The sequence below is a fragment of the Schistocerca piceifrons genome, chromosome 5, assembly GCF_021461385.2.
Source record: "Schistocerca piceifrons isolate TAMUIC-IGC-003096 chromosome 5, iqSchPice1.1, whole genome shotgun sequence".
NCBI classification, from domain to species: domain Eukaryota; kingdom Metazoa; phylum Arthropoda; class Insecta; order Orthoptera; family Acrididae; genus Schistocerca; species Schistocerca piceifrons.
Genome location: NC_060142.1, coordinates 319,709,193 through 319,734,317, shown reverse-complemented (window position 1 = coordinate 319,734,317; position 25,125 = coordinate 319,709,193).

Here is a 25,125-nt window from a genome sequence, read left to right as displayed (position 1 = left end):
CCAGAGATGAGTTCCTGCAGTCGCACTATTTTCTGTGCTCTCGGTGGATCAGACGGATAGAGCGTCACCCATACAAGCAGGAGATCACGGGTTCGAGTCCCAATCGGGGTACACATTTTGAACTATCTCCGGTTATATTTATCAACGCCTGTCGGCAGCTAAAGGTCTTGATTTCACTGTAATTTCATAAAAATAGTTTCTTGCTATCGAGACTGTTTATGTTCATTTTAAAGTAATAAAAAATGCTGTTTTCCAAGAGAGATGTTCTGAAAAATTACTGCCTACGAATCACTCGTGCAACCCGTTCTGAAATATCGGGGCCGGCCGGGGTGGCCGAGCGGTTCTAGGCGCTACAGTCTGGAACCGCGCGACCGCTGCAGTCGCAGATTCGAATCCTGCCTCGGGCATGGATGTGTGTGATGTCCTTAGGTTAGTTAGGTTTAAGTGGTTCTAAGTTCTAGGCGACTGATGACATCAGAAGTTAAGTCCCATACTGCTCAGAGCCATTTGAACCGTTTTGAAATATCGGTCAGGTGGGTGGGATCCGTACCAAACAGGACTAACAGCGGATACTGAGCGTATACAGAGAATGGCAGCATGAATTGCCACAGCGGCTGGTCCAGGAGGAGGTTCGAGTCCTCCCTCGGGCATGAGTGTATGTGTTTGTCCTTAGGATAATTTAGGTTAAGTAGTGTGTAAGCTTAGGGACTAATGACCTTAGCAGTTAAGTCCCATAAGATTTCACACACATTTGAACATTTTTGAATTGCCACAGGTTTTTGGCGCACCAGAGAGTATCACAGAGATGCCGAAGAAACTGAACTGGCAGACCCTTAAAGACAGACGTAAAGTATCCAGAAAGCCCGCCCTATTAGCCGTGCGGTCTAACGTACGGCTTTCCGCTTGGGAAGGAGCGCCTGGTCCCCTGCACGAATCCGCCTGGCGGACTTGTGTCGAGGTCCGGTGAACCGGCCAGTCTGTGGATGGTTTTTAGGCGGTTTTCCATCTGCCTCGGCGAATGCGTGCTGGTTCCCCTTATTCCGCCTCAGCTACACTATGTCGGCGATTGCTGAGCGAACAAGTTCTCCACGTACGCCTACACCACCGTTACTCTACCACTCAAACATAGGGTTTACACTCGTCTGGTGTGAGACGTTCCCTGGGAGGGAGGGAGGGGGGGGGGCGGGTCCACCGGGGGCCGAACTGCACAATAAGCCTGAAAGAGTGGTTCGGGGTGAAGTGGACTGCGGTAGTCGTGGGGTTGTGGACCACTGCGGCTGCGGCAGGAACGGAGCCTCGCCGTCGTTCCTAGGCCCCCGGTTAACATACAATACAATACAATACAATATAATACGAAGTGTCCAGAGAAAGCCTACAGACAAAATTCGAAGGACTGGCTTTAAATGATAATTCTAGGAGTATATCATAACCCCTTACTTATCACTCACGTGAGGATCGGTAGGGCAAGATAGATTAATTACAACACACGCAGAGGCATTTAGACGATCATTCTTTCCACGCTCAGTATGTGAATGGAACGGGAATAAGCCCTGATAGCTGGTACAGTGGGACGTACCCTCTAACATGTAGTTCACGTTGTAGATGCAGATGAAGAAGCCTGGTCGCTTCTTCGTCCGTCCTCGAGACTTCCGTGACGTAGTGGGCAGTAACAACTCGCGTTCGCGGCCGGAATCCACGCACTCTTGGTGATGTGCGGCGCGTCGGACAATTTACGCCACGTACTGCTCTTCTGCTTTGATTGGAAATTTTTATTGACGGACCCGGAATCATTGTCTGCCCTGCTACATTACCAAATCAATGTAATTTAGAGTCGCTAGCCTTGCTTTGATCCAAAAGACGGGTTTAAACTTCAGGACTCAATAAATGAAAGCTCTTTAGCCATCTAACTACTTTCAGCAATGATTCCGAAATCCGACCTCTGGTCTAGAATATGTTAAGCGCTAACAGTTCAGTGCACCACCTTCAACGGGAAATCAACAGTTACCATTTACAATTACCATAACAAGTAAAAAGCCGCGACGTGTAGCCGCGGTGTCTTGCCTTGCCACAGTTCGCGCGGCTCCCCCTGTCTGAGGTTCGAATCCTCGCTCGGTCATGGGTATATGTGTTGTCCTTACCGTAAGTTAGTTTAAGCCAGATTAGGTAGTGTGTAAGCCTAGGGGCTGATGACCTCAACAGTTTTGTGCCACAGGAACTTACCACCATCACAAGAAAACAGTAACACGGGAAGACCTCAGTCAAAAACACGACGCACAAATTTGTATGGACATGAATTAGATACATAGGTATCAATTAATCCTAGCCACGTACGTGACTTTTCTCGAACAACATCTCCAGCTAGCTGATGGCTCCACTCTGAGCTCTAACGCCTCTCTACACCGAACAAAGTCCCTGTTCAACGATATACAACATTCGCTAAGAAAGGGAGGCAATTGCAAAAGTAGAATTCTACGCCCGCGAGCAGGAATGGACTTTCGATTTGTAGGCTTCCCGTAGCTGATAAGTGATCTCATTGACCACGGAAAATCAGTAACTCTACAACTCCGACATAACTACAGTGCCGTGAAAACATATAGATGAAAATAAATTTCTCACGATGTGTTACTGCCAAGTAACGTAATTCGATGAACCTTCGACCATATTAAAAAGAACTGCTGCAGTATAACACAGAAGGCAGCCGAAAGAAATACGCAGATAGGCGAAGAGAAATGACACTTTCATTCAAATACAACAATTACACTGAAGTCACCGGGGTCATGATGGCTCCCTGGATATTACAGTCGCCGAGACACGGACCTTAGAGAGCGTGTGATCACCACGAACAGGCATGCACGCTCTGCAACATGCTCCCATTCTGAACGCAAGCCGGCCGCTGTGGCTGAGCAGTTCTAGGCACTTCAGTCCGGAATCGCAATGCTGCTACGATCGCAGGTTCGAATCCTGCCTCGGGCATGGATGTGTCTGATGTCCTTAGGTTAGTTAGGTTTAAGTAGTTCTAAGTCTAGGGGGCTGATGACCTCAGATGTTTCGTCCCATAGTGTTCAGAGCCATTTGAACCATCTGGACGCAAGTTGGTAAGGAGTTCTTCTGGTAGGTCGTACCATTCGTTCAACAGCGCAATTAATAACTGCTGGATGGTCGTTGAAACATGTGGACGTGCTGCAATACATCTTCCCAACGCAACCCACATGTGCTCAGTGGAATTTAAGTTGGGGGAACCCCCCAGGGGATCCACAACTCTTCTGTGGATACGTGTGTAGCGAGCACGGGACCCCGAGCTAATGTGGCCTTCCTTCTTTTCCGGGCTGCATACCCCCCCTTTCCGTATCCTTCCCCATCCCCCATCTTCGCCCCCCCCCCCTCACCTCTGGCTCTTTCCTTCCCTTTCTCCCCCTCTGGGAGTATGGTTTGTGCCTACGTCCGAGACGGATGCTTGTAAATGTACCGCACTCTTCGCCTTCCTTGCTTGTATGTCTTCATCTTTCTTCGTCCTTCTCTTTTCCTTACCTCTTCTCTTTACCTCTTCTCTACCCTTTTCTCCGCTGCGGCGTTTGAGACCTCTCTTCTTTCCTTTCCCTGTCTCTTTCTTCCTCCCTGTGCGTGTCTGAAGGCCGACCCACGCACTTCCATGCGTAGCCGGTGACGGGGTAACGCGTAATTCCCCGCCCCGGGTAGACAGGTAGGACACGTACCTACCCCCTGGTAACGGCCAGGCCCAGGGAGGGGTGATTACCCGAGCTGATACCTTCCGAAAGTGCCGATTGGTCCCTCCGTCCGTTTGTCGGGAGGTGTGACCTGAGGTGTGAACAATCACCTAAGGCGGGTGTGCCCTCGGTGAGGGCCCCCACAAGGAAGGAGCGCGCCATCGGAGACGCCGGTAATCATGGGGGATTCTTCCGCAATGGTTTCCTCACCTTCCACTATGTCTGCTCACAAACGTAAGTTCACTGAGTCTCAGCCACAGACGGTTCTTCCATCGTTGCCACAGTTCCTTGTTGTTTCTCGGTCTGACGAAGGTCACGACTTTTCCACGGTCAACCCTTTCATTATTCAGAAAGGTGTCGACGCAATTGCGGGTCCTGTAAAGTCTTGTTCCAGATTACGGAATGGCACCCTGTTGTTGGAAACACACAGTGCCCTCCAGGCTCAAAAATTGCTGCGTACTTCTCTGCTCCACACCTTCCCTGTCCGGGTAGAACCGCACCGTACCTTAAATTCCTCGCGTGGAGTCGTTTATACACGCTCCCTCGATGGATTGTCTGACGAAGAAATTCAGCACTACCTGTCTGACCAGGGCGTCACAGCTGTTCATTGGGTTATGAAAAGGGTTGACTCGAACATCATTCCAACCCGCACTGTCTTCTTGACATTTGACAAAGTTCAACTCCCATCAAAAATCAAAGCAGGCTATGAGATAATTTCCGTTCGCCCTTATGTCCCAAACCCTACGCGTTGCTATCGATGTCAGCGGTTCAATCACACCAGCCAGTCCTGTTCCAATCCGGCCAAATGTGTTACGTGTGGCAAGGATGCCCATGAGGGTGCTTGTCCACCTCCATCCCCTCGCTGCATCAACTGTATGGGTGACCACGCTGCTTCTTCTCGAGATTGCCCCGTTTTTAAGGACGAAAAACTCATCCAGGAAATAAGAGTGAAGGAAAAGGTGTCGACCTTTGCTGCTCGAAAGTTACTCGCCAGTCGACAGCCCACTGTGCCTCAGAAAGGAAAATACAGCACTGTCCTTGCTTCTCCTCGGCCAACAAAGGAGGCGGCCACGCAGACTTGCGACCTCACCTTTAGTACCACGGTCGTCAGATCGGCCAGCGCAAAGATCGCCCGTTCAACCTCACCACTTTCGCCTGCCCACTCAATGGCTCACCCTTCGTCGGGTTCTGCTAAATCTCGAGCCCAAAAGTCAGACGCCAAGTCTTCGAAAAAAGAGCATTCTCGTGAAGAGTTTTTACGTACCGCAACTTCACAACCATCGGTTCCTCCTTCATCTAAACATCATACTTCCAAGAAGGCTACGAAGAAACACAGTTCCTCTCCTTCTCCGCCAAGGCGTGTCCCATCTACAGCACCCCCTGGCGGAAATCGCCCTCGGCCGTCTTCTGTGTCGCCGAGGCGCACTGCTGGTGGCCGGTCAACTGGCCGATCGTTGGTGGCTGGAGCTGCTCCTGACCAACCTATGGATTAGGATCTTCTGCCTTCGACTGAATGCCATTCCATGCTGTCGGTCGCAAGCTCTGAGCAGTCGTTGAGTTGACAGCACCCTTGGACACGTTCCTCCATTTTCTGTTCACCCTATGTCCATTATCCACTGGAATATCCGCGGCATTCGAGCCAATCGGGATGAATTGTCGATCCTCTTACGATCCTACTCGCCGGTCATCTTCTGTCTTCAGGAAACAAAGCGGCGTCCCCATGACCGCTTTGTTCTCCCTCATTTTCAGTCCGTTCGATATGACCTCCCCTCTGTTGAAGGCACTCCAGCCCATGGAGGACTCATGATTCTGCTCCACGATACTCTCCATTATCACCAAATCCCCTTAAACAGTTCCTTCCAAGCTGTCGCCGTCCGTCTTTCCCTTTCTGGATACACGTTCTCTCTTTGTACGGTATACATTCCATCGTCCACACCAATGGCACGAGCTGATCTCCTTCATCTTCTTGGTCAGCTTCCACCCCCCTATTTGCTGGTTGGGGACTTCAATGCCCACCACCCGCTTTGGGGATCTCCACATCCTTGTCCACGTGGCTCACTATTGCTAGACGTCTTCCACCAAGCGGATCTAGTCTGCCTCAACACTGGGGTCCCCACATTTTTGTCTGCCTCCACGACAAATTTATCTCATTTGGACCTTGCGGTCGGTACTGTTCCGCTAGCTCGGCGCTTCGAATGGTTCGCCCTTGATGATACACACTCGAGTGACCACTTTCCATGTGTTCTTAGACTGCAGCCTCAACTGCCATATATGCGCTCGCGACGCTGGAAGTTTGCCCATGCCGATTGGACACTTTTTTCGTCTCTAGCGACATTCGATGACCGTCGCTTTCCCAGCGTCGACGATGAGGTCACACATATTACCGACGTTATTCTCACAGTTGCGGAACGTTCAATACCACGCACCTCCGAAATGCCCCGGCGCCCCCCAGTTCCTTGGTGGAACGAGGCATGCCGTGACGCAATACGTGAGCGGCGACGTGCTCTTCGCATTTTCCGTCACCATCCAACTTTGGCAAACTGTATCTGATATAAGCAGCTCCGTGCGCGATAGCAAGAAGGCAAGCTGGAAATTCTTTATTAGCTCATTTAACACCTTCACTCCCTCCTCGAAAGTTTGGAGTCGGCTTCGACGGTTCTCAGGCGCGCCTAGTTCCTCCCCAGTCTCTGGGCTCACTGTCGCGCATGATACCTTAGTGGACCCCGTCGCAATTTCTAACTCATTGGGTCAGCACTTTGCTGAGATTTCGAGCTCTTCAAATTACCCGCCAGCGTTTCTCCCGAAGAAACGTGCAGCGGAAGTGCGACATCTTGCTTTCTCCTCTCAAAATCGCGAAAGCTACAATACTGTTTTCTCCATGCGGGAACTCCAACATGCCCTCTCTTCTTCTCGCTCCTCCGCCCCAGGACCGGATGGTATCCATGTCCAAATGTTGCTGCATTTATCAACCCATAGCCTGCGTTACCTCCTTCGCCTTTACAATCGAATTTGGACCGACAGTACCTTTCCCAGGCGATGGCGGGAAGCTATTGTCGTTCCCGTTCCGAAACCTGGAAAGGACAAACATCTCCCCTCTAGCTATCGCCCCATTTCTCTCACGAGTAGTGTCTGTAAGGTTTTAGAGCGTATGGTGAATTACCGTTTATCTTGGTGGCTGGAATCCCGCAGTCTTTTAACACCTGCCCAATGCGGATTCCGAAAGCATCGTTCTGCAGTTGACCATCTTGTTGCTCTCTCCACTTACATCATGACCAATTTTCTCCGGAAACGCCAAACGGTAGCAATATTTTTGATCTGGAGAGAGCATACGATACCTGTTGGAGGACAGGCATCCTCCGCACACTGTTCTCTTGGGGCTTTCGAGGCCGGCTGCCCCTTTTTCTTCGCGAATTTATGGCAGAGCGCACATTTAGGGTGCGGGTGAACACTACTCTCTCCCGTACTTTCTCCCAAGAAAACGGGGTACCCCAGGGCTCCGTGCTGAGTGTTGTACTGTTTGCCATCGCCATTAATCCAATTATGGATTGTCTCCTTCCTGATGTCTCGGGCTCCCGCTTTGTGGACGATTTTGCGATCTTCTACAGCTCTCAACGGACCAGCCTGCTTGAAAGACGTCTTCAAGGATGTCTCGATCGCCTCCACTCGTGGAGCATCGAAACCGGCTTCCGTTTCTCACCCAGTAAGACCGTTTGTGTTAATTTTTGGCGACGTAAGGAGTTTCTTCCGCCCTCCTTACATCTAGGTCCTGTCAACCTTCCGTTTTCCGACGTCGCTAAATTCTTGGGTCTTATGTTTGACAGAAAACTGTGCTGGTCCTCCCACGTTTCCTATCTTTCGGCTCGCTGTCTGCGTTCCCTTAACACCCTCCGTGTCCTGAGTGGTACCTCCTGGGGAGCGGACCGAGTGGTCCTTCTCCGCCTCTATCGCGCCTTAGTGCGCTCGAAATTGGATTATGGAAGCATAGTCTACTCCTCTGCTCGGCCGTCTATTCTTCGGCGTCTCGACTCTATCCACCACCGTGGATTACGTTTAGTGTCTGGAGCTTTTTACACCAGCCCTGTGGAAAGCCTTTATGCTGAGACTGCTGAACCTCCGCTGTCCAATCGGCGGGCAGTCCTTCTGAGTCGTTATGCTAGCCATCTGTCTTCCATGCCTGCTAATCCAGCCCATGACCTTTTCTTCGACACCTCCTTTGATGTCGGGTATGCAGGCCGCTCCTCCTCCCTACTACCCCGGGAGTCCGCTTCCGTCAACTGCTCCATTCTCTCTCCTTCCGCTTTCCTAAAACCTTCTTGACAACTTGGGGTACAGCACCGCCTTGGTTCCGTCCCCGGATCGACTTGCTCAGAGACCTATGTCAATTTCCCAAGGATGGTACCCCTACACTTGTCTACCGTCGGGCATTTGCTGCTCTATGTGCACAAATGACGGAAGCCACATTTATTTACACCGACGGCTCGAAAACATCGTTAGGTGTAGGGAGTGCCTATATTGTTGGCGACACCCCAAATCACTTTCTGCTTCCCGACTAGTGTTCGGTTTATACTGCGGAGCTTTACGCTGTTCTCCAGGCTGTCCACTACATCCGCCGCTATCAGCGGATACAGTACGTAATCTGCTCAGATTCTCTCAGCTCTCTCCTAAGTCTCCAAGCTCTTTACCCTGTGCACCCTCTGGTCCACCGGATTCAGGACTGTCTGCGCTTGCTCCACCTGGGGGGCGTCTCAGTGGCGTTCCTCTGGCTCCCGGGACACGCTGGTATCTGTGGGAATGAGGCGGCCGATATAGCGGCCAAGGCTGCAGTCTCTCTTCCTCGGCCAGCTATTCAGTCTCTTCCGTTTACCGATCTACGGAGCGGTTTATGTCGCCAAGTTGCTCATTTATGGCATGCGCATTGGTCAACACTTTCCCACAATAAATTGCGGGAAGTGAAAGCCCTTCCTTGCGCTTGGACCTCTTCCTCCCGAACGCGTCGTCGGGAGGAGGTAATTTTAGCTAGACTCCGGATAGGGCACTGTCTTTTTAGCCATCGACATCTTTTAAGCGGTGATCCTCCCCCACTCTGTCCCCACTGCTCTCAGCTGTGGACGGTCAGACACCTTTTAATTGAATGCCCCTATTTTAATCCGTTACGCTCCCGTCTACAGCTATCGCCTGATCTATCGTTGATTTTAGCAGATGACACGCGCTCAGCTGACCGCGTTCTACAGTTTATTAGTGACAGTGAAATGACGTCAGTCATTTGATTTTTTTTTTTTGGGGGGGACAACCAACCCCTTTCTATAGTGGATTTTTAAGCATTCCTTCTGCCTTTAGTTTTCTCAAATTTTATGACTTTGTTCCCCTTGATGCTGATTTTAAATTTCGTTTTTTTCCTGTTTCCTACGTCACGGGCTGGGCGCTAATGACCATAGAAGTTTTGCGCCCTAAAACCACAAAAAAAAAAGTTGGGGGAACGAGCAGATCAGTCCATTCACCAGGTATTCTCCGCTTGCAAGAGCTGCTCCACTTGCCTTGTTCAATGGTGTCGCTCATTGTGGTTCAAGTGGCTCTAAGCTCTATGGCACTTAACATCTGAGGTCATCAGTCCCCTGGAACTTAGAACTACTTAAACCTAACTAACCTAAAGACATCACACACATCCATGCCCGAGGCAGGATTCAAACCTGCGACCGAGGCGGCCGCGCGTCGTAATAGTGGCAAATATTTATTTACAGCTCGTACAAAACGGATACGTGTTTCAAAGTTATATGAACCTTCAAAGTAGTCACCAGCATTGTGCGTAACCCGTTGCCAGCGATGTGTAAGTCGTAGGATACTCTTAGCAGTGCCAGTTGTGTTGACATTTCGAGCGGCGCGGTTTATTGCCTTACGAATTTGTAGCAGTTCCGAAGCGAGTGACGTGAAGTGTTTCCTTCAGTTTAGAAATCGAGTTGAACTCACGAGGGTTTAAGTCAGGGGAGTGTAGTAGGTGGTATAGCACTTAACAGCCCCATTAGTCAAACAAATCGGTAACAGCTTGCACTGTCCGTGCTTGAGCATTGTCCTGCAAAATTATGGCCAGGTCCTTCAGAAAGTGTCATCGCTTCTGTCTCTATGCTGTTCATTCTTGGAACACAAACTACGACCAGCTGAAAGGTATACTGCTTTATTACAAACGCTATGTTGATGACACTCTCATTCTGTTCAATGGAAAAAAGAAAGAAATAAAAAATCTAGCCAAAAAACTTAATAAATTACACTACAAAATTCAGTTCACTGTAAAACATGAAACACCAGTAGGCATTAACTAACTTGATTTAACAATCTCAAATAAAAATCGAAAGCATAAATTTCAAATTTTCAGAAAGCCAACAACCACCAGTATTACCATGCATAACTCATCTTGCAGTCCAGACCAACATAAAAAAGCATTATTCAGAACAATGGTTAATCGCATGCTTAAAATTCCAATGGACATAAGTGAAAGACAAAAACAGAAATTATTAAATCAGCTGCCTCCTGCAACGGATACAATCGTGCTTTAATAGATAAACTAATCAATACAACAAAATTAAATCAATCAACTCCGAACAACCACCCAAAAACAAGAAGACCACATTTATAAGCCCGTCTTCACTGGGGGAAATTTCTCACCAAACTGCCAACCTCTTCAAGATATACAACATAAAAATAAACTTCTACACCAACAACAAAATAAAATCATTCACAGCACCAAAACCACTGTGCAACAGTATCAAAAGTCGGGAGTATACAAGCTTAATTGCAACTCATGTCCAAGCTTCTACTTTGGATAAACTAGTAGAAGCATCACAGTAAGATTTAAAGAACACATGGATCCACTCCGCTCGTACACTACGTGATCAGAAGTATCCGGACACCTGGTTGAAAATGACTTAGAAGTTCGTGGCGGCCTCCATGGGTAACTCTGGAATTCAGTATGGTGTTGGCCCACCCTTAGCCTTGATGACACCTTCCACTTTCGCAGCCATACGTTCAATAAGGTGCTGGAAGGTTTCTTGAAGAACGGCAGCCCATTCTTCACGCAGTGCTGCACTGAGGAGAGGTATCGATGTAGGTCGGTGAGGCCTGTCGCAAAGTCAGCGCTCGAAAACATCACAAAGGTGCAAAGCTGTTTCATAGGATTCAGGTCAGGACTCCGTGCAGCTCAGTCCATTACAGGTATGTTATTGTCGTGAAACCACTCCTCCACAGACCGTGCCTTATTAACAGGTACTTGACTGTGTGGAAAGATGCAATCGCCATCCCCGAATTGCCCTTCAACAGTGGGAAGCAGGAAGATGCTTAAAACATAAATGTAGGCCTGTGTTCTGATAGTGCCACGCAAAACAACAAGGGGTGCAAGCCTCCTCCATGAAAAACACGTCCACTCCATAGCACCACCGCCCCCGAATTTTACTGCTGGCACTACACACACTGGCAGATCACGTTAATCGGGCATTCGCCATACCCCACACCCTGTCATCGGATCGCCACATTGTGTACCGTAATTCGTCACTCCACACGACGTTTTTCCACTATTCAACCGTCCAATGGGATATTTAGGAGTGCGGAAATCTCGCTTACAGACATATGACACAAATGTCAATCACCCGACCACGTTCGAAGTCCGTGAGATGCGTGGAGCGCCCCATTTCGCTCTCTCACGATGTCTAACGACTACTGAGGTCGATGATATGGAGTACCTAGTAGTAAGTGGCAGCACATCTACATATACATCTACGTGATTACTCTGCTATTCACAATAAAGTGCCTGGCAGAGGGTTCAATGAACCACCTTCAAGCTATCTCTCTACCGTTCCACTCTCTAACGGCACAGGGAAAAACGAGCACTTAAATTTTTCTGTGCGTGCCCTGATTTCTCTCATTTTATCGTGATGATCATTTCTCCCTATGTAGGCGAGTGCCAACAGAATGTTTTCGCAATCGGAGGAGAAAACTGGTGATTGAAACTTCATGAGAAGATCCCGTCGCAACGAAAAACGCTTTTGTTTTAATGATTGCCACTCCAATTTAGGTATCATGTATGTGACACTATCTCCCCTATTTCGCGATAATGCAGAACGAGTTGCCCTTCTTTCTACTTTTTCGATATCATCCGTCAGTCCCAACTTATGCGGATCCCACACCGCACAACTATACTCCAGAATAGGGCAGACAAGCGTGGTGTAAGCCGTCTCTTTAGTAGACCTGTTGCACCTTCTAAGTGTTCTACCAATGAATCGCAGTCTTTGGTTTGCTCTACCCACAATATTATCTATGTGGTCATTCCAATATAGGTTATTTGTAATTGTAATCCCTAAGTATTTAGTTAAATTTACAGCACTCAGATTTATGTGACTTATCGCGTAATCTAAATTTAGCTGATTTCCTTTAGTACTCATGTGAATAACTTCACACTTTCCGTTAATCAGGGTCAATTGCCACCTTTCGCACCATACAGATATCTCAACTAAATCATTTTGCAAGTCATTTTGATGATCTGATGACTTTACAAGACGGTAAATAACAGCATCATCTGCAAACAGTCTAAGACGGGTACTCAGATCGTCTCCTATGTCGTTAGTATAGATCAGGATCAATAGAGGGCCTATAACACTTCCTTGGGGAACGCCGGGTATAAGTTCTGTTTTACTCGATGACTTTCCGTCTACTACTACGAACTCTGACCTTTCTGACAGAAAATCACGAATCCAGTCGCGCAACTGAGGCGATACTCCGTAGGCACGCAGTTTGGTTGGAAGACGCTTGTGAGGAACGGTGTCGAAAGCCTTCTGGAAATCTAAAAATACGTAATCAATTTGACATCCCCTGTCGATAACAATTATTAATTCATGAATATAAAGGGCTAGTAGTGTTTCACAAGAACGATATTTCTGAATCCGTGCTGACTGTGTGTCAATAAATCGTTTTCTTCGAGGTACTTCATAATGTTCGAATACAGTATATATTCCAAAACCCTACTGCAAATCTACGTTAGTGATATAGACCTGTAATTCAGCGGATTACTCCTACTTCCCTTTTTGGGTATTGATGTGACTTGAGCAATTTTCCAGTCTTTAGGTACGGATCTTTCTGTGAGCGAGTGGTCGTATATAATTGCTAAATGCGGAGCTATTTTATCAGCATACTGTGAGAGCAACCTGACTGGTATACAATTTGGACCGGAGACCTTGCCTTTATTAAGTGATTTTAGCTGCTTTGCTACACCTAGAATATCTACTTCTATGTTTCTCATCTTGGCAGTTGTTCTTGATTGGAATTCAGGAATATTTACTTCGTCTTCTTTGGTGAAGGAATTGAGGAAAACCGTGTTTAATAACTCTGCTTTAGTTGAACTGTCACCAGTGACTTCACCGTTGTTATTGCGCAGCGAAGGTATTGACTGCGTCTTGCCACTGCTGTGCTTTATGTATGACCAGAATCTTTTTGGGTTTTCTGCCAGATTTCGGGACAGAATTTCGTTGTGGTAATTATTAAAAGCATCTCGCATTGAAGTACGAGCCATATTTCGAATTTCTGTAAAACTTTACCAATCTTGGGGATTTTGCGTTCATTTAAATTTGGCATGCTTTTTTCGTTGCTTCTGCAACAACGATCTGACCCGTTTTGTGTACCATGCGGGATCAGCACCATCACTTATTACTTTATGTGGTATATATCTCTCAATTGCTGTTGATAATATCTCTTTGAAAACATTCCACAGCTTTTCTACACTTACATGATAAGATCGGGAAGAGTGAAGGCTGTCTCTTAAAAAGGCTTTAAGAGCATTTTATCAGCTTTTTTTAAAATAGATATACTTTGCGTTTCTTTTTTATGGTTGTAGGTATTACCTAGCCTAGCAGCAACTGCCTTGTGGTCGCTAATCCCTGTATTCGTCGCAATACTCACTATTTGCCCAGGATTATTTGTTGCTAAAAGGTCAAGTATGCTTTCGCAATCACTTACGCTTCGAGTGGGCTCATGAACTAATTGTTCAAAATAATTTTCTGAGAAAGCATTCAGTACTATTTCGGATGACGTTTTACGCCGGCCGCCGGCTTTAAATTTATAGTTATTCCAGCGTATCGAGTGTAGATTGAAGTCATCACCGACTATAATTGTCTGAGCGGGGTACTTATTTGAAATTAGACTCAAGTTTTCTTTGAACTGCTCAGAAACTATATCCCCTAAGTCAGAGGGTCGCTAAAACGATCCAATTAATAGTTTAGTCCGATTGTTAGGCATAACCTCATGCACCTAATATGTAAGCTGTGTGTTTTTTGGGGTGTCCGGATGCTTTTGACCACATAATGTATATATCCTACCACAAAATAAAACCTGTACTATACTTCTAAATGGTGAAGCCCTCTACTGTTAACATAAATGATGGAATGATCATATAAGTTGATCGTCGGTAAAGCAGATGCCAGACTGAGATTCATTGGAAGAATCCTAAGGAAATGCAATCTGAGAACAAAGGAAGTAGGTTACAGTATACTTGTTCACCCACTACTTGAATATTACTCACCAGTGTGGGATCCGTACCAGATAGGGTTGATAGAAGAGATAGAAAAGATCCAACGGAGAGCAGCGCGCTTCGTTACAGGATCATTTAGTAATCGCGAAAGCGTTACGGAGATGATAGATAAACTCCAGTGGAAGACTCTGCAGGAGAGACGCTCAGTAGCTCGGTACGAGCTTTTGTTGAAGTTTCGAGAACATGCCTTCACCGAGGAGTCGAGCAGTATATTGCTCCCTCGTACGTATATCTGGCGAAGTGACCATGAGGATAAAATCAGAGAGATTATGGCCCACACAGGGGCATACCGACAGTCTTTCCTTCCACGAACAATACCAGACTGGAATAGAAGGGAGAACCGATAGAGGTACTCAAAGTACCCTCCGCCACACACCGTCAGGTGGCTTGCGGAGTATGGACGTAGATGTAGATGTAGAAATCAGTACTTTTATACATATTACCTCTAGGTGAAACAAACAGAATCTGCCTTACTAGTATTCCAGATCATGTTAATGCAGGAACAGAAATAAATCAGCAGGTCGTTTAAAATTTCGTTCTTGTTTTAAATTTAAAGCTCATGGCCATATAAACAGCTGCAGTTCATTACAAATAGTAAAACTTTTATACACATTGCCTCTATCTGATATCAACAGAATCTGATTTTACTAATATTCCAGATCATGTTGATGTAAGAATACAAAACAGTCACCAGTTCATTTGAAGTTCTGGTATTGCTTTAAATTTAAATATAAAGTTCATGGTCACCAAACAGGTGTATCTCATTGCAGATACTATAACTCAGTATAATTTTATTTCTAGGGATTCATGTTAGTGCCAATCTTTATTAAACTATTTGCTCATAGATTGACTGCATTATATGTTAATACACGAATAGAAATAAGACATCAGATCACTTGAAATGAGTTCTTGTAGTAATTCATTTATTTATTTTATTTTGAGCTCTCATGTTAACGCAAGTCTGATTAATTTGCCCATATATCGACTTCAATACACGCAAACCTAAAAAAATAACCAAATCTATGAGCAAAGTAAGCCTATGTCACATCTTTTTGTCAAGATTTTTGTAACAAGCAACAGTTGTATAGCACATGCTGGATGCTTGCAAAGTTTCTCTATCACAGTGTAAACGCATACAGGTTGTGTAAAAGTGTGTGAAGTGAAGTACCAACTTGTCGTCAAAATGGAAGCAGACAGATAATCACTAACAGGAAAAAGCCCCCCCATACTGTCGCAGTAAGTAAAAAACTACAAACAAATATTGCATCCCTATCGACAGATAAACAATACTCATGGCGATACATTAAAGAACGTTCCATCTTCTTTTCATTGAGTCAGTCCCCAGCATTACGCTAGAAATAGTGATGTAACTTCCAGAAACCCATCTGAACATGAACCTGAAAAGGTTCGAAAACCGGTTCATGGAATAATAAATAACTATTCAAAAAAGTGACTGGTTGCAGTTTTCTGTATTTGCATTCATAATTTTAATCCTTAAGTACTTAGTTGAATTCACAGCATTTAGATTTGTGTATTTATCGTGTAAACGAAATCTAGCGGATTCCTTTTAGCACTCTTGATGATGACTTCACACTTTTCATCAGGCCTTTTTTTTTTGTCAACAGTCTACTGACTGGTTTGATGCGGCCCGCCACGAATTCCTCTCCTGTGCCCACCTCTTCATCTCAGAGTAGCACTTGCAACCTACGTCCTCAATTATTTACTTGACGTATCCCAATCTCTGTCTTCCTCTATAGTTTTTGCCCTCTACAGCTCCCTCTAGTACCATGGAAGTCATTCCCTCATGTCTTAGCAGATATCCTATCATCCTGTCCCTTCTCCTTATCAGTGTTTTCCACATATTCCTTTCCTCTCCAATTCTGCGCAGAACCTCCTCATTCCTTATATTGTCAGTCAACCTAATTTTCAACATTCGTCTGTAGCACCGCATCTCAAATGCTTCGATTCTCTTCTGTTCCGGTTTTCCCACAGTCCATGTTTCACTACTATACGACGGTGTACTCCAGACGTATATTCTCAGAAATTTCTTCCTCAAATTAAGGCCGATATTTGATATTAGCAGACTTCTCTTGGCCAGGAATGCCCTTTTTGCCATTGCTAGTCTGCTTTTGATGTCCTCCTTGCTGCCTCCGTCATTGATTATTTTGCAGCTAGGTAGCAGAATTCCTTAACTTCGTCTACTTCGTGACCATCAATCCTGATGTTAAGTTTCTCGCTGTTCTCATTTCTACTACTTCTCATTATCTTCGTCGTTCTCCGATTTACTCTCAAACCATACTGTGTACTCATTAGACTGTTCATTCCGTTCAGCAGATCATTTAATTCTTCTTCACTTTCACTCAGGATAGCAATGTCATCAGCGAATCGTATCATTGATATCCTTTCACCTTCCGATGTACAGATTGAAGAGTAGGGGCGAAAAGCTACAGCCTTGTCTTACACCCTTCTTAATACCAGCACATCGCTCTTGATCGTCCACTCTTATTATTCCCTCTTGGTTGTTGTACATATTGTATATGACCCGTCTCTCCCTATAGCTTACCCCAACTTTTTTCAGAATTTCGAACGTCTTGCGCCATTTGACACTGTGTAACGCTTTATCCAGGTCAACAAATCCAATGAACGTGTCTTGATTTTTCTTTAGTCTTGCTTCCATTACTAATCGCAATGTCGGAATTGCCTCTTTCGTGCCTTTACCTTTCCTAAAGCCAAACTGATCGTCATCTTGCGGATCCTCAATTTTCTTTTCCATCCTTCTGTATGTTATTCTAGCAAGCAAGTTGGATGCATGAGCTGTTGAGCTGATGGTGCGATAATTCTCGCACTTGTCAGCGCTTTCCGTCTTAGGAATTGTGTGGATGATGCTTTTCCGAAACTCAAATGGTATGTCGCCGGACTCATACATACTACACACCAAAGTGAATAGTCGTTTTGTTGTCACTTCCGGCAGTGATTTTAGAAAGTCTGATTGAATGTTATCTATCCCCTCTGCTTTGTTTGATCTTAAGTCATCCAAAGCTCTTTTAAATTCTGATTCAAATACTGTATCCCCTATCTCTTCTAAATCGACCCCTGTTTCTTCTTCTATCAGACAAACTTTTCCCCTGATAGGGGCTTTCAATGTATTCTTTCCACCTCACTCCACCTCCACGCTCACTCCTCTGCATTTAATGGTGGAACTCCCGTTGCACTCTTAATGTTATCACCCTTGTTTTTAATGTCACCGAAGGTTGTTTTGACTTTCCTGTATGCTGAGTCTGTCCTTCCGACAATCACACTTTTCCGATGTCTTCACATTTTTCATGCAACCAACTCGTCTTAGTTTCCCTGGACTTCCTATTTATTTTATTCCTCAGCGACTTGTATTTGTGTATTCCTGAGTTTCCCGGAACATTTTTGTACTTCCTCCTTTCATCGATCAATTGAAGTATTTCTTCTGTTACCCATCGTTCCTTCGCAGTTACCTTCTTTGTAGCTATGTTTTCCTTCCAAACCTCTGTGATGGCCCTTTATAGAGATGTCCATTCCTCTTCAAACTGCACTGCCTACTGAGCTATTCCTTATTGCTGTATCTACAGCTTCAGAGAACTTTCACCGTATCTCGTCATTCCTTAGTACTTCCGTATCCCACTTCTTTGCGGATTGATTCTTCCTGACTAATGTCTTGAACTTCAGCTTACTCTTCATCACTACTATATTGTGATCTGAGTCTATATCTGCTCCTGGGTACGCCTTACAATCCGGTATCTGCTTTCGGAATCTCTGTCTGACCATGATGTAATCTAACTGAAATCTTCCCGCATCACCCGGCCTTTTCCAAGTATACGTCCTCCTGTTGTGATTCTTGAACAGAGAATTCGCTATTACTAGCTGAAACTTGTTGCAGAACTCAATTAGTCTTTCTCCTTTCTCATTCCTTTTCCCAATCCCATATTCTCCTGTAACCTTTCCTTCTTTTCCTTCCCCTACAACTGCTTTCCAGTCCCCCATGACAATTAGAGTTTCGTCCCCCTTTACATACTGTATTACCGTTTCAGTATCCTCATACACTTTTTCTATCTCTTCATCCTCAGCTTGCGACGTTGGCATGTATGCCTGAACTGTCGTTGTCTGTGTTGGTTTGCTGCCAAAAACAACCCTATCACTGAACTGTTCACAGTAACACACTCTCTGCCTACCTTCCTGTTCATAACGAATCCTACTCCCGTGATACCATTTTCTGCTGCTGTTGATGTTACTGTATACTCATCTGACCAGAAATCCTTGTTTTCTTTCCTCTTCACTTCACTGACCCCTACTGTATGTAGATTGAGCCTTTGCATTTCCCTTTTCTGATTTACTAGTTTCCCTACCACGTTCAAGCTTGTGACAATTCACGCCCCGACTCGTAGAACGTTATCCTTTCGTTGATTATTCAGTCTTTTTCTCATGGTAACCTCACCCTTGGCAGTCCCCTCCCGGAGATCCGAATGGGGGACTATTCCGGAATCTTTTGCCAGTGGAGAGATCATCATGACACTTTCTCAATTACAGGCCGCATGTCCTGTAGATACACATTACGTGTCTTTAATGCGGTGGTTTCCATTAGCTTCTGCGTCCTCATGCCGTTGATCATTAGTGATACCTCCGCCTTTAGTGGCAGTTTCCCAACCCTAGGACAAGAGAGTGCCCTGAACCTCTGTCCGCTCCTCCGCCCTCTTTGACAAGGCCATTGGCAGAATGAGGGGTGACTTTTTATGTCGGAACTCTTCGGCCGCCAATGCTGATTATTAATCAAAATTTAAGCATCGGCGGGATTCGAAGCCTGGACCGATGACGTCTTGATTATGAATCTAAGACGCTAACTCATTTTGTTCGTTTTTGTTCGTTGCATTTGCTCGGGGCGGACGTTGCAGGACGCCCGTTCAAGTTCGTCGTTGATCCATTAACTCAGTTTTTTTAATTTTTTTTTATTACAGAGAGTAGCCAACTCTCTGACTGAACACGCTTAGCTACCGTGCCGATCCCCTAGACCACGGGTACACCATTAGACCTATTAAGAGTCAATTCCCACTCTTCGTGCCATACAATTATTTTGTCTAAATCATTTTCCTATTGGTTTAGATCATCTAATGACTTTACAAGACGGTAAATGACAGCATAATCTGCAAAAAATCTAGGAGGACAGGGTAGATTGTCTCTTAAATTATTTATGCGGAACAGAAACAGCAGAGGACCCATAACACATTCTTTGGGAATTCCAGATATCACTTCTGTTTTACTGAGTGACTCTAATAGCACAAAGATTCATCGCGTGGTGGCCAACATTCATTAAAAATCGATTATCAATATGTAAGAATCTTTTCAAAATTATGACAGTATCAATCACGTGGCTAGTGAAAAATATTAATAGTTAAATAAATCGTCAAAACCAATTCTGAAAGGTAAATTTTTTCCCTATACCATTTCTTCGAAAATTGTGATTTGAAATGACGTTACTGGTCGTGTTTCTGTAAAAGTTCGTATACAGCTGAAAGCGGTTTATTTCAAATACATGGATTACTTCATCTGCTGTTACCCTCAACAGAAAACTATTTGTCAAGGCGCAGCATTGTTATTATCAGTCTTTTGGTATGTTTGCTGTTGTACTCCATTTCTTTTTATCCTGCGACAATATCTTCACCCCCATTCTACAATTGAACCCTTCGATAATATCGGTTACGGCTCCACATGCAGTAAACGCACAATTCAGCAACCATTCCATCATTTCTTTTGCAATGTTTCACACTAGCACATTTCTCCTCCTAAAAGAAGTTTGCTGCCTATGAATATGGACAGTCCTTTTTCCTTTATATCGTTTTGTATTTCTCTTTTCCTGTTTGACAGTACGGTACCCCTGCCTACTATGCATGTCGCCGTCTACGAATGTTAGACAAGTTGTTAGTCTCGTTTCGTTTGTTCTTCATCATTTTTGCTCTGTTCTGGTTTTGCATAGAGCTAGTCATTTACACGTCATCCTGTGAACCGGAATTCTCCTATGTCCTTATTACCGTCACTGATTGAAGTAAACCTCAGCTTTGCAAAATCACATCGAAATGTTTTTATATTGCTTCAAGGGATCGGTTACATGAGTTTTCTGAACTTAGATTTTATATTTGTTTTTACGACAGTGACAAATTAAGCAGAATACAACATTGAGAATTTGGTAGCAATCATTCCATGATTTTATCCACATATACGGAAATATGCAATTTTCTGCAAAAATCGCATGGTGCAGAAGCAAACAGGGCATAGAATTTCTTGTTTGCAGGTCTTCAGGGCGATCTCGAAGCTGTGGAAACTGGTGGTGACCTTTCATGTCCTTTGTATCGGTATGGAAGTTTTGTTAATGGAACAGCTTGCACGAAAACAATGACTCACGCTCTTGAAGCAATTTCAAGATCTCGTGGAAGATAGGCACCTCATTACGTACAACGAGGCGTATCAGTAATCGAATCACGAAGGACTCGTTATGGAAAGCAGTGACCTAAACGGTGTCATTTTTCCCCCGTGATGTGAATTTGATGTCGTAAAAACTGAGAACACATAAAATATTACGGCATCGCAGGGTGGTTTCATGTTACTCCGAAGCGGCATGGTTTGAAAGAAACAGCCGTTTACTGAAACGTCCGCCTGTGAAAATGAAGCAACAAGCGCCGCACGTGACCGGGCAACTTATGCTGCCATTCAGTGCGCCATCTACCAGTCACGCCGGCCATTCACGTTCCAGTCCACCGTGCACAAAGTAAAAATTCAACTCTCCCAGCTCCTTAGCTGTAGGGAACCGACGGCAACGAACCATGAGCCCAAATTACATATCACGGTAAAAGTACCGTAAAAAAATCACGAAAGGCTCCCAAGTTTGAAGGAATGTAGAAACTGTGAGATTTTCCGAATTTATCTTGTCTCAAATGTCATGGAAACATGAAACTTATCTGTAATATTAGATACTATAGAGAATTTCTTACGCAGCGAAGTTATAAGTTGTAGGTTCCAACGTATGAGTGATAACTGTTGGAAGTGAAAGAAAGTTCAAGTGTATCCAAGGCACTGTTGCAGGACTGTTAGAATGATATATATTGGTGTGCAACACTTAGGAACTACAGCTGAAATGGTAGGGAATCTCAATGTGGGAGTGGTGAAGTGCTGCGCATAGAAGACTTAAACATTTCGTACACTTATTACAATTTTTTTATTTTCAAATTTCAACAAAAGGGTATTTTCAGACATCTGAGAACTCGTCACAGAGGTACTCAGGACAATAATCCAAAAATTCCTTTAAGAGTAGAAGTTAAGGAATTCTGGAGCATTTCAGAAAGTGTCAATTTAAAAAAGAAACAATAGCCAAAATCAGAAGCACCAGCTTACCCTTTTAAAAAGATAATTAAAGGATTTTTAATGCTGTTCCAAAATAACCAGTATTGAAACGAAAAAAAAAAAATAATTCTAAAAATTGATTTACTAAGGTACCAAAGTAATCATACCGCAAATCTTTAGAAGATTAAATCATCACAAAGCAGAAAACAAATAATATGATTTACAAATCCACATGCATTTGATTCACATGCATTCAAAGGGGGAGCTGAAATTTAACTGACCAATGTAAGGTTATCAGCTTGAGCTCAGGCCCCGCATCAAACAATTGCTTGGTTGGCTCAAACTCTAAAATGCACGCAAGATACACATTAAAATCATGTAACAGATACAAATTACAAATCGGTCGAGTGCTTCCCCTCAAAACAAGAGAACCTTGCCCATTAACCCACAAACACTACAGATAACTGAACGTAAAAATATTCTAAAACAATTTAAGTACCTGATCGTTTAAAGTAAATGTGAAATGATAACACACGAGTGCCTTCAATCAGGATTTTTCAAAAGGTACGTTACAACTTCAATGTTATAGCTCTCGACTTGTAATTAACCTAGACAAAAAAGGTAAAGTTTGTTTGATGCATCAACTCAAAAAGTTTTATTCCGATTCTTTAATCAAATTCTGCATGCTCTCACCTCGTGGCACGTACAGTATCTAGTTAGTATTCCAAGACGATCCTCACCCGATCTAAGAGCGCTAATTGTATCAATAGCTGCCGTTATTCTAGCGCCGGCCAGGGTGGCCGAGCGGTTCTAGGCACTACAGTCTGGAACCGCGCGACCGCTACGGTCGCACGTTCGAATCCTGCCTCGGGCATGGATGTGTGTGATGTCCTTAGGTTAGTTAGGTTTAAGTAGTTCTAAGTTCTAGGGGACTGATGACCTTAGAAGCTAAGTCCCATAGTGCTCAGAGCCATTTGAACCATTTTTTTCTTTACTCTTGCCTTCAAATCACAAACGTTTGGGTATTCATGAGGTTTGATTTGCTGTAAAAACTGCAGTCTCTATGGAAACAGATGAAGACATTTTCGGTGTAGCTGATGCACTGCCGTACGAAGGATTCACTGTTCTTTTGATGGCTTACTAACAGACTTACGTGCGGAGAAACCTGTCGAATAATTTCCGTATCTCGGTCACTTCTCCTTTGCCTGCCTACATGGCGCTTCAAATCCACAGTCCGCTTCCATGAAGTTTAGGTACCATTTTCTTATGGATCGCTGTGAGAGGACAGTGGTTGCCCGTATCACGTTCTGAAGTATCTCTGACGTCGTTTCAATAAACCAAGTCGCAAACTGCGCCTTCTCTTGTGCAGACGCCTTTCTTCGATTCATTTATGGTACTCTTATCCCCCTGCAACAGTAAAGAAAAAAATTACTGTTATTTTGTTCTTCTCACCTAGAAAGACAAAAAAGTTATTCATTACCTTAAATGGAAAACTTTTTTTGAGTTAGTGCATCAGACAACTTTATTTTGTTTCTTTAAGTCAGTTATAAGATGAGTTATATGTATCTTTTGCGACACCTCCAAATCTTTGAACATGGTTCGAGCCGCTGAGTGATTAAAAATACATGTACAGATTTTAAAGAAACAATGTCAGTATTTAATCAATTAATAATGGAACTAGAGCCGACCGAAACGTGACCCCTTTTACGTCTTAAAAATAACTTGGGTACGTTCCTATTACCAAGAATTCCTATCCCCTTTTGAAAAACACACCAAATAAGGGGAAAGCAGAAAGCTGGAAGGAGTATATAGAGGGTCTATACAAGGACGATGTTCTTGAGGACAATATTATCGAAATGGAAGAGACTGTAGATGAAGATGAAATGGGAGATATGATAATGCGTGAAGAGTTTGACGGAGCACTGAAAGATCTAAGTCGAAACAAGGCCCCTGGAGTACACAATATTACATTAGAACTACAGATAGCCTTGGGAGAGCCAGCCCTGACAAAACTCTTCCATCTGGTGATCAAGATGTATGAAACAGGCGAAATACCCTCACACTTCAAGAAGAATATAATAATTCCAATCCCAAAGAAAGCAGGTGTTGACAAATGTGAAAATTACCGAACTATCAGTTTAATAAGTCACGGGTGCAAAATACTTACGCAGACTCTTCACAGACGAATGGAAAAACTAGTAGAAGCCGACCTCGGGGAAGATCAGTTTCGATTCCGTAGAAATGTTGGAACACGTGAGGCAATACTAACCCTACGACTTATCTTAGAAGCTAGATTAAGGAAAGGCAAACCTACCTTTCCAGCATTTGTAGACATAGAAAGATTTTGACAATGTTGACTGAAATACTCTCTTTCAAATTCTGAAGGTGGCAGGGGTAAAAATATAGGGAGGGAATTGCTATTTACAATTTATACAGAAACCAGATGGCAGTTATAAGAGTCGAGGGACATGAAAGGGAAGCAGTGGTTGGGAAGGGAGTGAGACAGGGTTGTAGCCTATCCCCGATGTTATTCAATCTGTATATTGACCAAGCAGTAAAGGAAACAAAAGAAAATTTTGGAGTAGTAATTAAAATCCATGGAGAAGAAATAAAAACTTTGAGTTCGCCGGTGACATTCTAATTCTGTCTGAGACAGCAAAGGCCCTGGAAGAGGAGTTGAATGGAATGGACAGTTTCTTGAAAGGAGGACATGAGATGAACATCAACAAAAGCAAAACGAGGATAGTGGAATGTAGTCGAGTTAACTCGGGTGATGCTGCGGGAATTAGGTTAGGAAATGAGACACTTGAAGTAGTAAAGGAGTTTTGCAGTTGGGGAGCAAAATAACTAATGATGGTCGGAGCAGAGAGGATATAAAATGTAGGCTGGCAATGGCAAGGAAAGCGTTTCTGGAGAAGAGAAATTTGTTAACATCGAGTATAGATTTAAGTGTCAGCGAAGTATTTGTTTGGAGTGTAGCCATGTATGGAAGTGAAACATGGACGATAAATAGTTTGGACAAGAAGAGAATAGAAACTTTCGAAATGTGGTGCTACAGAAGAATGCTGAAGATTAGATGGGTAGATCACATAACTAATGAGGACGTATTGAATAGAATTGGGGAGAAGAGAAATTTGTGGCACAAGTTGACTAGAAGAAGGGATCAGTTGGCAAGACATGTTCTGAAGCATCAAGGGATCACCAATTTAGTATTGGAGGGCAGCGTGGAGGGTAAAAATTGTAGAGGGAGACCAAGAGATGAATACACTAACAGACTCAGAAGGATGTAGGTTGCAGTAGGTACTGGGAGATGAAGAAGCTTGCACAGGATAGAGTAGCAGGGAGAGCTGCATCAAACCAGTCTCTAGACTGAAGACCACAACATCCACAACCAAATAACGGCCACTAGCGAAAGCTGCACAACGCAAAAGGCATGAACCATTAACAACTCACAGTTAGCAGGGCGCAGCAAAAGGGAAG